Here is a 13,033-nt window from a genome sequence, read left to right as displayed (position 1 = left end):
AGCTATAATTCCATCCCTCAAGCTTCATGAAAATACATGTTCAGAAAGATCTCTTCAGTGTTGCCTGTGAGCAAATCTGTCATCTGAGCCCTATGCAAAGAAGCATACTCTTATCCATACCCTCCAGGGCAACAAAGGCTTCAGCTGGAGGTTTCATCTTCCAAAATTCCTGGAAATCCAGTCAAGAGACACAAAATAGTGAAAACCTGGGCTTTGTTAGCGCTGCTGCTCACGAGGTCAACTTGAGTTTTAATATGAGGATGAAAAAAAGCTACTAAAAACCTAACTTTATACTCCGAAATTGGTTCTTTTCTGTGCTGTATGAAATTTGCATGTGGTTATGCTAATCTGGGCTTCCCAGTATGGGAGCTGCATATCCTGCTTAGTGGTAGCCATACTTAAGAAGGAGACTCTGAATGCCATCTACCCAGTGCTGAACTCCTTTGAAGAACTGCAAACATTTATTTTGTGAACCTAATAAAGACTTAAAAGTCCAGCTGCTGGTAATTTGTGCAGATCTTTGTTCATCGTGTGTCAGCTGTAGTGGTACTCCGGGGCTCTGCCTGTGCTGTCAGGGTACTCTAGGTATGCACTGTGAGTGGCTTGTCACGCACCGTCCCCTTGATGCAATTCCTGCAGAACAAATTTCAGGGTTTGGCTAGAAGAAAATACAGATGCTGTAGAGCAATGTGTTTGCCTCAGCTCAGTCTGATGCTCTTCTGCTCCTTAAAAAGCAGCATCTGGGGTACTCTGCCTCCCTGGGCTTTGACTCCTCTGCTTGGCAAATCCCTCACAGCATGAACTCGCTCAAGCCCTTGTGGTTGGATTTCACTTTTGCCCACAGCCACTTCTGGACTGATCTGTCTGCATTAGCATGTTCCAAGCAGTGAGTAGCAGCTGAGCTAGAGAACTGACACAAAAAACCTCTTAAGTCCTTCTTTCCCTCTACTTCTCTCTGACCAGAGAGACACTCATTAGTTCAAGTGATGCTGTGAAGTTTGTCACTTTAATATATTGCTTCCTCTTTAAGTTGCAGTAAGAGAAAATGATGCTATCATTATAAGCCTATCCATTAAAAGAGCAGTAGAAGGATAACTATGGAAAGTAAAAAGTAAAAAAAAAAAAGAGAGACAAGAGAGAGACAATCTCTTTTCCTTTTTCAGATGAGTTAAATTGTGATTCTGAAATATCAGAGGCACAGACAAAGCATTAGAGCAGGTCCATTTTCCTTCAGTTCGTTGCTAATGTGTTTGAAACAACTGTACAGGGCATAGAACCTTTTGTAGGCTGGATCCCCTTTCTGTCTGCAAAGCTAATCCTCTCTCTAACTCAGTACATCTAACAACAGCATTATTTTCTGTGGAGTGGCAGAACAGCAGGGACCAGCTGATTTCTAAAGTTCCTGTTGAAACCTTGTGACATTGCTTACAGGAAGTGTTTGGGGCTGGTTTGCAAGCCCTCCCGTGTAAGTAGTGCAGTGGCAAGGGGTAAGAAGCTTCAGCATCTCCAGCTCTTATGTTATATTTATGAATGGTCACTCACAAAGTAAGGAGCAACCTGAAGGCTCCATGAGTGAACCTTGCAGGCATGCAACGATGGTGTAGGGCAGTGTAAGGATTTGTGCCACAGCAGCAGGTGGCAGGCATTGCATCTGAAAGTGCCAAGGACTGCTACTCTGAAGAAGGAAAGCTCTGATTTTAAAACAGTACCTAGAAGATCTTTGAGATATCTGCTACTTGCAGTTCTTTTATAAATAAGGAGAAATAGGGAGAGTAAAGCCCCGCCCTTGCAATAAATCTTGAATTGTGGATGGATTAAAAAAAAGAAAAGTAATAAGGAAAAAGCAATATTTTCAAACACAATATATTAAAGAGAAAAAAACAATAATTTAATGGTAGAGGAAAGGACAAAAAAAAGGTAACTTTATGGAATCAAGATTAATTCACGTGTTTTGTCCCAGTGGTTCTTCAACTTCCCAACACACCAAGACTTGGTCTTTCTTGAGCATCAGTTTAGAAAGCCCCTCTTTCATGAAATATGGCATGAAAGTGGACTGCAACAAGTGGAGAAGCCAGTGTATTTTATATCTTGCTCAGGTATCCAAGCCATATGGCAGTCATGCTTCTCAGAAGAAGGGTTTCCAACATGTCGATCTTTTACATACTGCTAACAATATAACATAAAGTCAAATTCAATAACTAGTTTCTTCCCCCCATAAGGTTCTCTGGAACCTATATTAACAGGAAAGTAATGCATATAAAGTCACCGTAGATCAGAAATCAGAAGCAGGGGGGCCAGGAAACAGTTTGACTAGGGAGGATAGGAAATATAAACATTACAAGATGTGCCTTGAGAGGCTTATGAAGGGGGTTATTTAATATGGTGCCCATGATACTTAACAATGGTCCTCTCAATGACACAGTGCTAAGGTCCAAATATTCTGGTGGTGATCTATCTCTCACTTATTTCTCTCCTTCTCATCTCTCTCCCTCTCTGCATTTAGGAAAACAGGAGGAATATCAGCTCGTAAGAACACTTCCAAGATATATTTTTCTTAAAACATAGCTTCTTCCTTAATGGAAGAAGTGCTTTAGCTGGAATATGGCTTTTACCAGAGAGCACTTTGTATTGAAAAAGATACTGAATTTCTAATATATGTTCCTGATGGAGGGAAGCTGTAACTCAGCTGACACACAGCAGATTACAGTTTATTGTTCCAGACTGTTCCAGCACAAAATTAGCTCTATCTTTCACAGTAATTAATTGCTTTCCTACAGATGAAGCAACTTTGTCACTTAGTTTTGAGAGAGTTTCATCAGATGTACTCTTCCCCATCACTGTCTCCATGGCAAAGACTGAGCTGTTCTGCAGTTACTCTGCTCAGCAGGACATGCCATGTAGTCCTTTCTCCATCACGATCTCAGTGAAACGGGCAACCTAAAGCAGCTGAAGCTGAAGCAACAACTTCAAGTAGACAAAGCTAAGTTACACACTTTTTCTTCCCCTGCTCATGTGAATGACTGTTTCTAGAAGTCAGAGAGGAAACTTAAATGCTGCAAAGGCTGAGAGAATGAATTGGAGGAGTAAAGGGAAGAGAATTTAATTTTTGGAAGGAAGATAGTTGTTATTCAATGGAGCTGACTAGTTGATAACTTGTCTCTGCCACATTTCATTCTCATCTGCTGCTTTAAAGAAAGATGTAAAGTGCTTTTAAGCTATTTTGCAAGCACTAAGCTGACAGCACTGGAGGCCAAGGCTTTCTCTTTAACCTCCCAGTGCAGAACAGGCTGTGGCTCTGCAGCCTGTCTGTTGTGCCAAATCATCTTTCCAAGTCCAGACATGATGTTTAGGGATGGCTTGAAAATGTACTGTTTGGCTACTGTGGAATTTGTGTCTAGTTGGCAGCTTCTCTTTTTCCTGGCCTTTTCTATGGCAACAGTGGCTGTTATGACCATTTTCGGTGTAAGTAAATATAGAATTTCAAAACAATGAGATGTAGGGCTTTTCTTGACAATTTTTCAATAAAAAAATCTGGTTTTCAAAACTCAGCATACTGTCTTGTACATTGTCTCTTATGAATAGGAGAAGAGGCAAAAGTGCAGGTATTCTGAAGATTTTAAATAAAAATTGATTGTTTCAACTCCAAAACACCCATGTGGTGAGTTGAGGTACAGTTGTTCAGGAGCCCAAGCTCTGTATTAGTTCTCTAGGCAAGGATTAGATGGACCCATTTCCCATTTCTCACTAGCATGATGCAACTGACATGAATCCTCACCAGCTTCTACCAAGTCTGAGATCATTATGCATGACATCATGAGATGTCATTCCTATAGGGAACCCATTGTAAAGTGAGAACTGGGGAGCAGCAGGCGCCTGAACTACAGTTTCAGTAGCATTTCATAAAGAAAATATTTGAATTTTGAAAGTAAATATTTGTCTTGATTTATCAGAGTGCAAAGCACTAAATCTCTACATATTTTTGATGAAGCAAACTTGTTTCTACTCACCTCAAAATTCTCTGCGCTGTGTTTTCCAATCAGGCCTGGCAAAAGGCAGGCCATGAGCTCTTTTCATGAGCCAATAAAATCAGAAAAATTCTCAAGAAATAGCAAGTAGGTCATACTGACCAAAGCAGACAGCTGGTTTTTCCTGTCCTTAAGCAAGTTGCCATTGAAAATGGTATGCAATTATTACCACAATCACTAAAAGGCCACTTTTTTATTCCAAAAGATTACCTGCGATGGAACAGATGCAAGAGACTTAGTTTAGGAATGCCTTTTAGGGCAATTTGCTGAAAGCTCTTTCAGCAGAGAACGGTAATTCAAAACACTTCACTTTTGGCTTTTCCTTATCCTTCATGCTTTAATTCTTGCCCACATGTGCATGCTCATACACATGTTCACAAACCTTCCTTAGATGTGGACATGCTTTTCACTTGGGCCTGATTCGCTTCTCAGCATGAAACTGATTAAAAAACCCAGGGATGCAGAGACTATGAGCTAGATGGGTGTCAGGCTTTTCTCATTATTAAAGTGCCTTGCCTTCACTCTGTGACAAGTCTTTGCTTTTAAGGAGCATTGCCCAAGCCAGGAGCACTGAAGCAGAGTTGTAATTCCCACTGTTCCATGACCATGGAACACAAGTGGTAAGCTTGATCTGTCATAGACCTTAGGAAGGAATACGGTCTTCCTCTGAAGACCACAAAACATGGCAGAGCTGTCAGCTACTCCTCCATCATTCACTCTCATAGGCACAGTGCAATTACTCACGTGGCTATGGGCAAGAGGGAACTTGGGACTCATTTTCAGAATGAGCTTGTTATTCACATGTTCTGTGACAAGGCAACCTTTCATACTTGCCCGGAGTGTGAAATCAGTAGGGGAATCACACTAGGAAGCAACAATTTGGAGGATCAGATCTATGATAAAAGGTCATATTCCAAAAGCACTTTGGAAAATTGGTAAGAAAAACACATAAGGTACCTGACTCGAGAGCAAAGACTGATGCATGGGATATCCCCTGTACTAAGCATGTCAAAGTCATTGGATTAGCATGATCACTTTTCCTTCTGATGCAGTGAGCCTCTGAGTTGTATGTTGATTTGGCATCAATGGAAGTGATAAATCCGCTTCCCCGTTCATCTCAGTACAGAATGGTCCAGAGCCTGGTGGTTAGACATCTCTCAAGAAAGAAAGGTTCAATTGCCATCTCTTATCAAGTTCCTCACTCTAAGGAATCCAGTGACGTTGAAAAGATTATGAAAGTGTTACCTACAGTGGAACAAATGCAAAGAGAGGGGCAAATTTTAGGATACACCTGTCCCCAGTATTAACTGTGACCTAAGTTGAAGTCTGAGCAATCTGGGCTTAGCTGGAACCACGACCAGCAAACAGGTCTTCCATCTCTTTCTCTGCACATGCTGTCTTGGATTCAAGGGTCAAATGCCTAGAGTTTAGACTTTTCAAGAGCAGATTTGTGTTCCTGAATCCTTCATAAAACATGTGGGGAATGATGTTTCTTTTTTTCTTTTTCTTTTTTAACCCAGTACACAAGAAAACCTTGATTAAACATTAATTTGGTGCACTATGAATAAAGTGGAACTTTAAAAGTCACGAACCTCAAAATGCAAATGGAGGCTTCAGAACTGCACAGGCAGGCAACAAGTAGTTACTGTCCAAAGGGACTCTCATGTATCATGCCTTTATCTGTTTGCTCCCATGAACCAGTAAATAGGACTCTTGAATAAACCACACCAGAATTATGAGTCACCAGTGTAGCATGACAATGCAGGCATAGTCTCTGACAAATTTGCCTGCTCTCTGGCAACTTGAATTAAACAAGATGCAGCACGGGGGAGGCATTCTTGTTTTGTGGCTTTGTTTAAAGTGAGGTTATGATGAGGAAAGTGGTGATAAAAATGGCACTTCATGCACTTGGCCTCCTTGCTTTAATGGCAGCCCTTAATTTTACTGACACAAATAAAATCTTACTAGTGTCAGCACTGTAGTCAGGCAAAAGTGAGTTCTATTCCATGTTGCCACATACATCACGAAAACACACCCTCCTCCTCCTTTTTGACCTCAGAATCATTGTTGTTAGTGATGATGTATGAAATAGAAAGGCCATAACTTGATTGTGAGAAATTGCTTTGAACTTGTATTTGCTGGCAGGTGAAAGCCTTATTTTTGAGTTTTAAATGAAGCATGTTTTGTATGGAAGTCACTGAGAGGGAATAAAGAGGGAACACTAAGAATTCATTTTACAGACTCACTTTTCAGATCATAACCATACTTTAAAAAGGAAAATGGGCTGAATTTAAACTCTGATGAAAGGCTGCGGATTGACAGTCCTGTGGAATAATGTTCTTGAGACACTGTACTCATAATTTCTGCCACAGTAGGAGTTTCTTGCTAATTACCAGTCAGTCTAAGGGCTATATTTCCCCTCCTCTCAGACTCCCACCTCGTGTCAGAATGCCATCCTCAGCACCATGTAGTCAAGAAGCGGCAGTAGGCAAGGCCAAATGACTGTAAATGGCCGTGTTAAACTATCTGTCATGTGCACTTGTAGTGCAAGTGACTTCGAGTTATAACAACAGCCATCTGTTCCCTAATGGCCATTTGAGCTGACAGGTGTGTTCAGTGTCAATGCAACCACATGCCTTGCTCTGTCCCACAACCTGTTATTGGTCAGCTTGAAGGTCCAGCAACTATATGCTGGGAGAAGCAGGGCAATCACTGCGTATTCATCTTGTCTCTCTGTCCTGATTGCTTTCTGCAGAGCACAAGACAAAGGCAACTGAAACAATGACATTTATGAAAACCTCTGTCCACAAAGAAACTAACCCAAGATAATCAACTTGCTCAGGACTAATGCTGAAATGATTTACAGTCACCTTGCCCTCAACTTGTTAGGTCTACTGGGGGAAAAGGGAACAAATGCAAAACTTCACAGAGCTTATAGTAAGCAGTTTCTCCAAGAAAAGTATTGCTGTCAATCCTCATGGATGAGTTGAAGGACATCTATATTTGTTTAACTACTTGGAGATAACCTCTGCTTGTATGAATCATGCAGGTGACATCCTTTGCATTAACAGAAAGTACAACGTGCATCTAAGAATCATGAAGATGTTACTATTAGAACAAGCACAAGTCTACAGAATAAAATGTAGAACCAGGGAAATAAAAGGGAACCAGGGAAATTAATTTTCAGTAGAATATGCTTTCATTGGATGTTTGCTGTTTTGGTTTTTTTGGGGGTTTTGTTTGTTTGTTTGTTTTGTTTTGTTTTGTTTTGTTTTATAGACTTTCTATTATCTATATACAAACCTGGAGTATTTCTTTTCTTCTTCTCTTCTTTTCACTCAAATGATCACTTTGACCTTATTTCCATTAGAAATCAGACTAAAATGTGTTTACAATATGGGGCATTTCTTCTACCTTATGAACCACTGCAAACCAGTACCAGATGCCATAGTGAAAGAGAGTGATATGAAGATAGAGACATGCCTGAAATTCCACCAGGTTCATTTGTGACTTCACTGTTCTGAGTGCTGTGGCACGGTGCTCTCGCACGTGTGCACACAGTCTTGTTAAAGCCTAAAAGGGGACAGGTTCCTGAGGGAGCTATCAAAGGTGTTGGGTATGTGGTTCTTCCAAGGCAGGCAGTCAGCAGACCATCTGGGATGTAATCCTTCTGACCTCTCAGATGTAATTTTATGCTGCTGCCTAGTATTGTCCTTTTTACTTTTTTTTTTCCCTGTTTTCCCCAAGGTTTAACAAATACTCTTTGTGACTTCTGGATAAGAGATGTTTCACTTATTCTCTCCTAGTCTGAGAAAGTAAAATTTTCATGCATTTTCACATTTTGGATACTGGTGAGGGAAAAGAAAAATCATTTCTTCCTTTTTTCCCCCCTTGATTTATATGGCTTGTCTCCTCTGGGTCCTAGCTGTTCATTATGACTCTCATTTTCCACCTCTAGTTTATGACCACTGAGTCTGTCTGGCAACTGTAAGCCTTACATTCATATATTATAGCACACAGAGGTCTGATAGTGTTATGAATCTGCATGGGGATCTGTGGCATCCTACAGTCTTTTACAGTGTTTAATGAGCCCTTCCCAAAGATTTGCATTTTTGTCAGTTGACTGGGCATCGTGTGTGTTTTCAGATGTGCTGCTATTCTGACCCACTGTACAATGCTGTCATGGGTGTGGATAGATAATGTCTCCTTCGTGTGTAACCCTTGTTACTGTAGTCCAGTGATTCCCCAAAGATCAGTTCTTGTGAGACTTTGCATATGGCTTTGGAAGATGAAAAATTTGGGCTAAGGTGGAAGAACAAAATACAGTGTTGTCTAGGACACGCTCAGAGTCAATGTAGCACCACTAGGAAAGGATCCTACCCCAGAGCTTTGACATAGAGTATCTGCTGCTCCTCTTGCCATGAGAGACCATATTTTTCCTTCAATATCTTCAATATCTCATGAGACTGAATCAGTCTGCAAACGGAAGTGTTCCAGCAGTTTAACACTGAGCCAAAACTTCCTGGTGTTTTCACTGGGGACTTGAGAATATATAGGTTGTTTTCCTCATAAAACCACACAGGCAAGAGCTTGGTCCCATTTGTAAGCTAGAACTGAATTATCCTGGTTTTCATCAGGGAGACATGATGAACTCTCAGATAGGTGATTGTACGTAAGAGCAAATGGCAGAACTTCTGGTTTTAGGGGAAAAGCTGTTCCAGATTAGTTAGCAAGTTGTTCATAGCTAGATCCAAGCAATTTGAGCTGAAATTAGACGTTGAACTTAATTTTTAATAGCTTTTAGACTTCCATTTTTATTTTACTTATGTTGCCGACTGTTGCATTCAAACACCATCCCAGCTCTGCCCACTAGTTTGACTTTCTAGCAGAAAGAAGGACCAGATGGAGCCTATTTAAGAAGGTCTGTGAAGGGGAAAATAACTTCTTCATTTTGTGGTAAGTGGAGGGAGGTTAAAATTTTTGTTAATGGTATCTGTAAGGTGAAGATGTTGTCCATGGTTCATTTTTCATGGGGGAAACTAATTTGGCTTTTATTAATTATGTTGTTAGTGGCCACAGACTGTTTCATTCTTTATCAGAGTAATAGTCTAGGGGAACAGGTTTTTGAAGGAAAAGGACAGGATCGTCTGCTCATGTAGCTATTAATACAAGTATCTGTGCAATTACTTTGCTTGAGACTATCTCTGCTTGCATATATTGGGCAAATTAATCTGCTCCACTGTATTTCTGAAACATGTTAGGGCTGAAGGTTTAGAATAAATAAATCCCATGTTTATTCAGACCCACGTTTCGAAAGCTCATTTGAGATGTTGCCGACATCACATAATTTTAAGAGTTTTAATTTGTAGAAGTTGCCCTTTTGTTCCTGTAATACATCAGTGGTGTCAAAGAAGACATGACAGTCATTACTGGTCTTTTCAAGTTTGTTCTTTTTCTTATGAAGCTGGGTATTTTTCTTTGGCATTGGAATTCTAGTTTCACAGTCACCCTTCAGGTATTCTGCCCAGCTTTGACCATTCTGGACCTTTCTCCATTTAAACTCTCCACAGCTCATGCCAGTTTTTGCTGCTGCAGCATGTTCAGTGTTGCTAGTTTGATAACATTGAGTTGTATCTAATTAGACTTTTGGAAAAAAATAATCAGGCAGAATATAATTGCTCATATTGGACTTGAGGCAACATGTTAAGCTATTTTTCACTTGCAAAACAGGTATTCTCAGTAACATTATATTTTTCATTGGAAATAAAAAGTCACCAGGTGCTACTAAGTGAGATACACTATAGAAATAGCTTGAAGACCTGCTTTTTACACTTACATGTAGTGATTTTAAAAGTTCCTGAATTGAACAAGTTTAAAAGGGTGAGAAAGATTCTTAAAAATCACAGTAAACTTTTCAGATAGGCATGCAATACTTTTGGTTGCTGTTCAAATTGGCAGATTTTAGTTCTAAATATATTTTACCTCTTAGCTTAATGAAGAAAAGATTGTAATAATGTACATCCTTTTCTTTGTGCCATCTCCCAGACTGGTTCCCCTCTTTTACTAGGAAGTTTCTTATGTCTCCTGTTTTGCTAATTTTCCCATTTATAAAGTTGTGCTGTGAAAAAAAGCAACAAAAAATCAGGAAAACACATTAAGGAATGACAGATGTACAAATAAGTGATAAAATATCACATCATGAGCTGCTCTCATAACTGTCTTCAATGGGTATTTTGGAAAGAGACTCACAGCTTAGATTAATGTGGCTCAAGTCGTGGTCCAAAGTTCAAATCTGGCACTAAATAATTCATTCTGGGTCATCATCTTTGTTTTCCTCTGTCGTACATTACTGTGCCCAAGCAAAGGTAGGGCAGGGGAGTGTGGGGAGGGGGTGGAGTTTGTTTCCCTTAATTTGATTTCAGAAATAGATTCTGAATTGGCAACAGTCTCAAAAAATTGCAATAAACAGATCATGGGCAATTCCAGTGCACAAATCAAGCAAATGTTGCCTGTGATCTTGCAGGAGTCCGAGGGAGTTACATACTGGCAATAGGAATATTTCTAAGTTTTTGCTGACTTGAATGCTACTTTGGATAACAATAAGTGTAAAGATTTATTGCTCTATCCATCTGTAACTACAGGTATGGACCTGTTTCTAGATTTGCCAAGAAATTCCAGTAGAGCAGAGCATAAAGGAAATGCACATTAAAACATCGCCCAGGTTGTTTGCGCATCTGTGTATTCAGAACTGCCAGAATAACCAGTTATTGCTTCTTGTAGCCATGATGATGCAAACCCAGATTCTGAGTAAAATCTGAGAGGCCCCTGCTGTGATGAGATCATGCATTTGCTGAGGCTGCAGTTCACTTGTAGGCTGAAAAGAGCCCAACCACACCAGGAAAATAAAGCTCAATTGACATTTTCCTGCTGGGACCATTTGCTACCCCTTAGGGCTGCTGAACTCCAGAGTTATTTCTCTCTGATCCTGTAATAGCCATCTGTTAATAGCATGTTTAGCACATTGCAATGGGAACAAGAGGGTGACAGGGTGGTAGCTGAACTGTATATACAAGGAACACAGCAGAATGATGCGCTTCCTGCTCTCCAGAGCCTGATAACAAAACAAAACAAAAATGCCATTGAGAGCTGTTGTTGCAGTGGAACAAAGCATAATAAAAGCTCTTGAAAGAGCCATCTGGACTGTGCTAAGGATGCTGCTCCATGCTAAATACATATCTTTTGGCAAGCCTGTGTTATGATCAACATCTAGGGTTCTTTGATCTATTCCAGCAGTCTCAGGCTGGAGAGCTGCATGAGCTGATGATAACTCTGACGTCCTTGGAGGCTTGATCGCAGACCATGTTGACAGGCTCAAGCCTGGTGTGAGAGGAAAGGGAATGTTCTTAATGCTTTTTCACATATTCATTTTAGCATTTTTTTGAAGGAGAAGCTGTAACATATTCTTTTTTTCCCTACCCACACAACTGGGTTTGGAAATGAGGTATGGTCTTGAGGAGAGTTTTGCTAACTCCACTGGATGACAGACTACCTCTACTCAGCACAGCAGGGAAGGTCACACTGATTGCAGTGAAGAAGAGGTTTTACCTCTGTTTGTAAAGGTCAGCAGAAAGACCAATAGCAATAGAAAATAAATCATCCGATGGCTTTGTCTTTCCTTCAGTGGTGAAATCCAGTTACTCTATAATCCATGTCTGCTGAAAAGTGATGTTTTAACGTAATTGTTCTTTTACTGTCTTGAAATCAATTGTCATAAGCATTTGTTGACAGTTCCTATTCCCAACAGAAAAAATAAAACATCAAACAGTGTTCAAAGTCGTTACCCTTTTACCTTGAGTTAACCTGACCATCCCCTCTGCTTGCTGCCAAACATTCAGTGTTGTGGTTCCAGTCTTCAGTGCTGTAGAGTTAACTCCCTCATTCCTGCATTCTCATGCCTCCTTACCATGGAGAACACAGACAAAGCCAAAGGAACTGGAGCAACAGTGATATTCCCACTTCACAGCAGTTCTAGTCCTGCACACGGATTTGTTAGAGCTACTGATGAGAGCAGATGTAGGCTGTAAGAAAGGTTGTTCTAGACTTTTCAAGGGAAGCTGGAATCAAGGCAAATAAATTTCAAGATCAAGAAGATTCAAGAAAATGTTTGTGCCTTTGAATAACTTATTCCTCAGGTGGTTCTTCATGTCTGTCAAATGAAGTTCAGTGTTGGTCCAAGTGTAAGTGTGTTGTCTGTGAGGCAAGTGAAGTCCTTGGTGGGAATGGTTTACACTAAGTCTCCTGGATGTGTAGAGCCAGAAGTTAAATGTGCATGGTCCCAGTTGCCAAGTGTGAGAAAAAGATGATGCAGGTTGCCTCTACTACCAATTTCTTGAGGTTTTGACATTGACAGAAAGAAAAATAATTTCTCTCTTTTGTTCTCTTTTTAACTGAGTGCAGCTGATCTACAAATCATGCAATCATTGGCTTTTTTTTTCCAGACAGCTTTCCTTAAAGGGAGACATTCTACTTGCAGCTTTGAAAGCCAAATATTAGTTATGAAAAGAATACAACAAATTAAAAAACATTATTAGCATGAGAATTAATGAACCTAGAGCCCTTATTACATATGTCAGACATCCAGAAACCCAAAGGGTATTTACACTGACACGAGCCAGTGACTTGAAAAGATTAAGCATTGCCAGCTAATTATGATGTCCTTAGAGCAGGGATCCTTTGATTTAATACTGAGACTATTTTTTTATAACACAGAGCCCTTGTGGACCATCAGGACTACAATCTGCAAGCATATACCTAATACCTTTTCTATTCTCTGGTAGAGTACATCCCTGTGCCAATGGTAGTAATTGCCTATATGGGAAAGAAACGTTACAAGAGCACTTAAATGTATTTGTAACTATTTCTAACTGTTGGAAGTGAAGAGAAGGAGCCCGAAACATGTGAGGAGGCAGCTGCTGTTGGCAACCAGTCCCAAGTGCTCTGTGGGACAT

The sequence above is a fragment of the Pseudopipra pipra genome, chromosome 5 (genome assembly GCF_036250125.1).
Source record: "Pseudopipra pipra isolate bDixPip1 chromosome 5, bDixPip1.hap1, whole genome shotgun sequence".
NCBI lineage: Eukaryota > Metazoa > Chordata > Aves > Passeriformes > Pipridae > Pseudopipra > Pseudopipra pipra.
Note: the sequence above shows the minus strand (reverse complement) of the source record.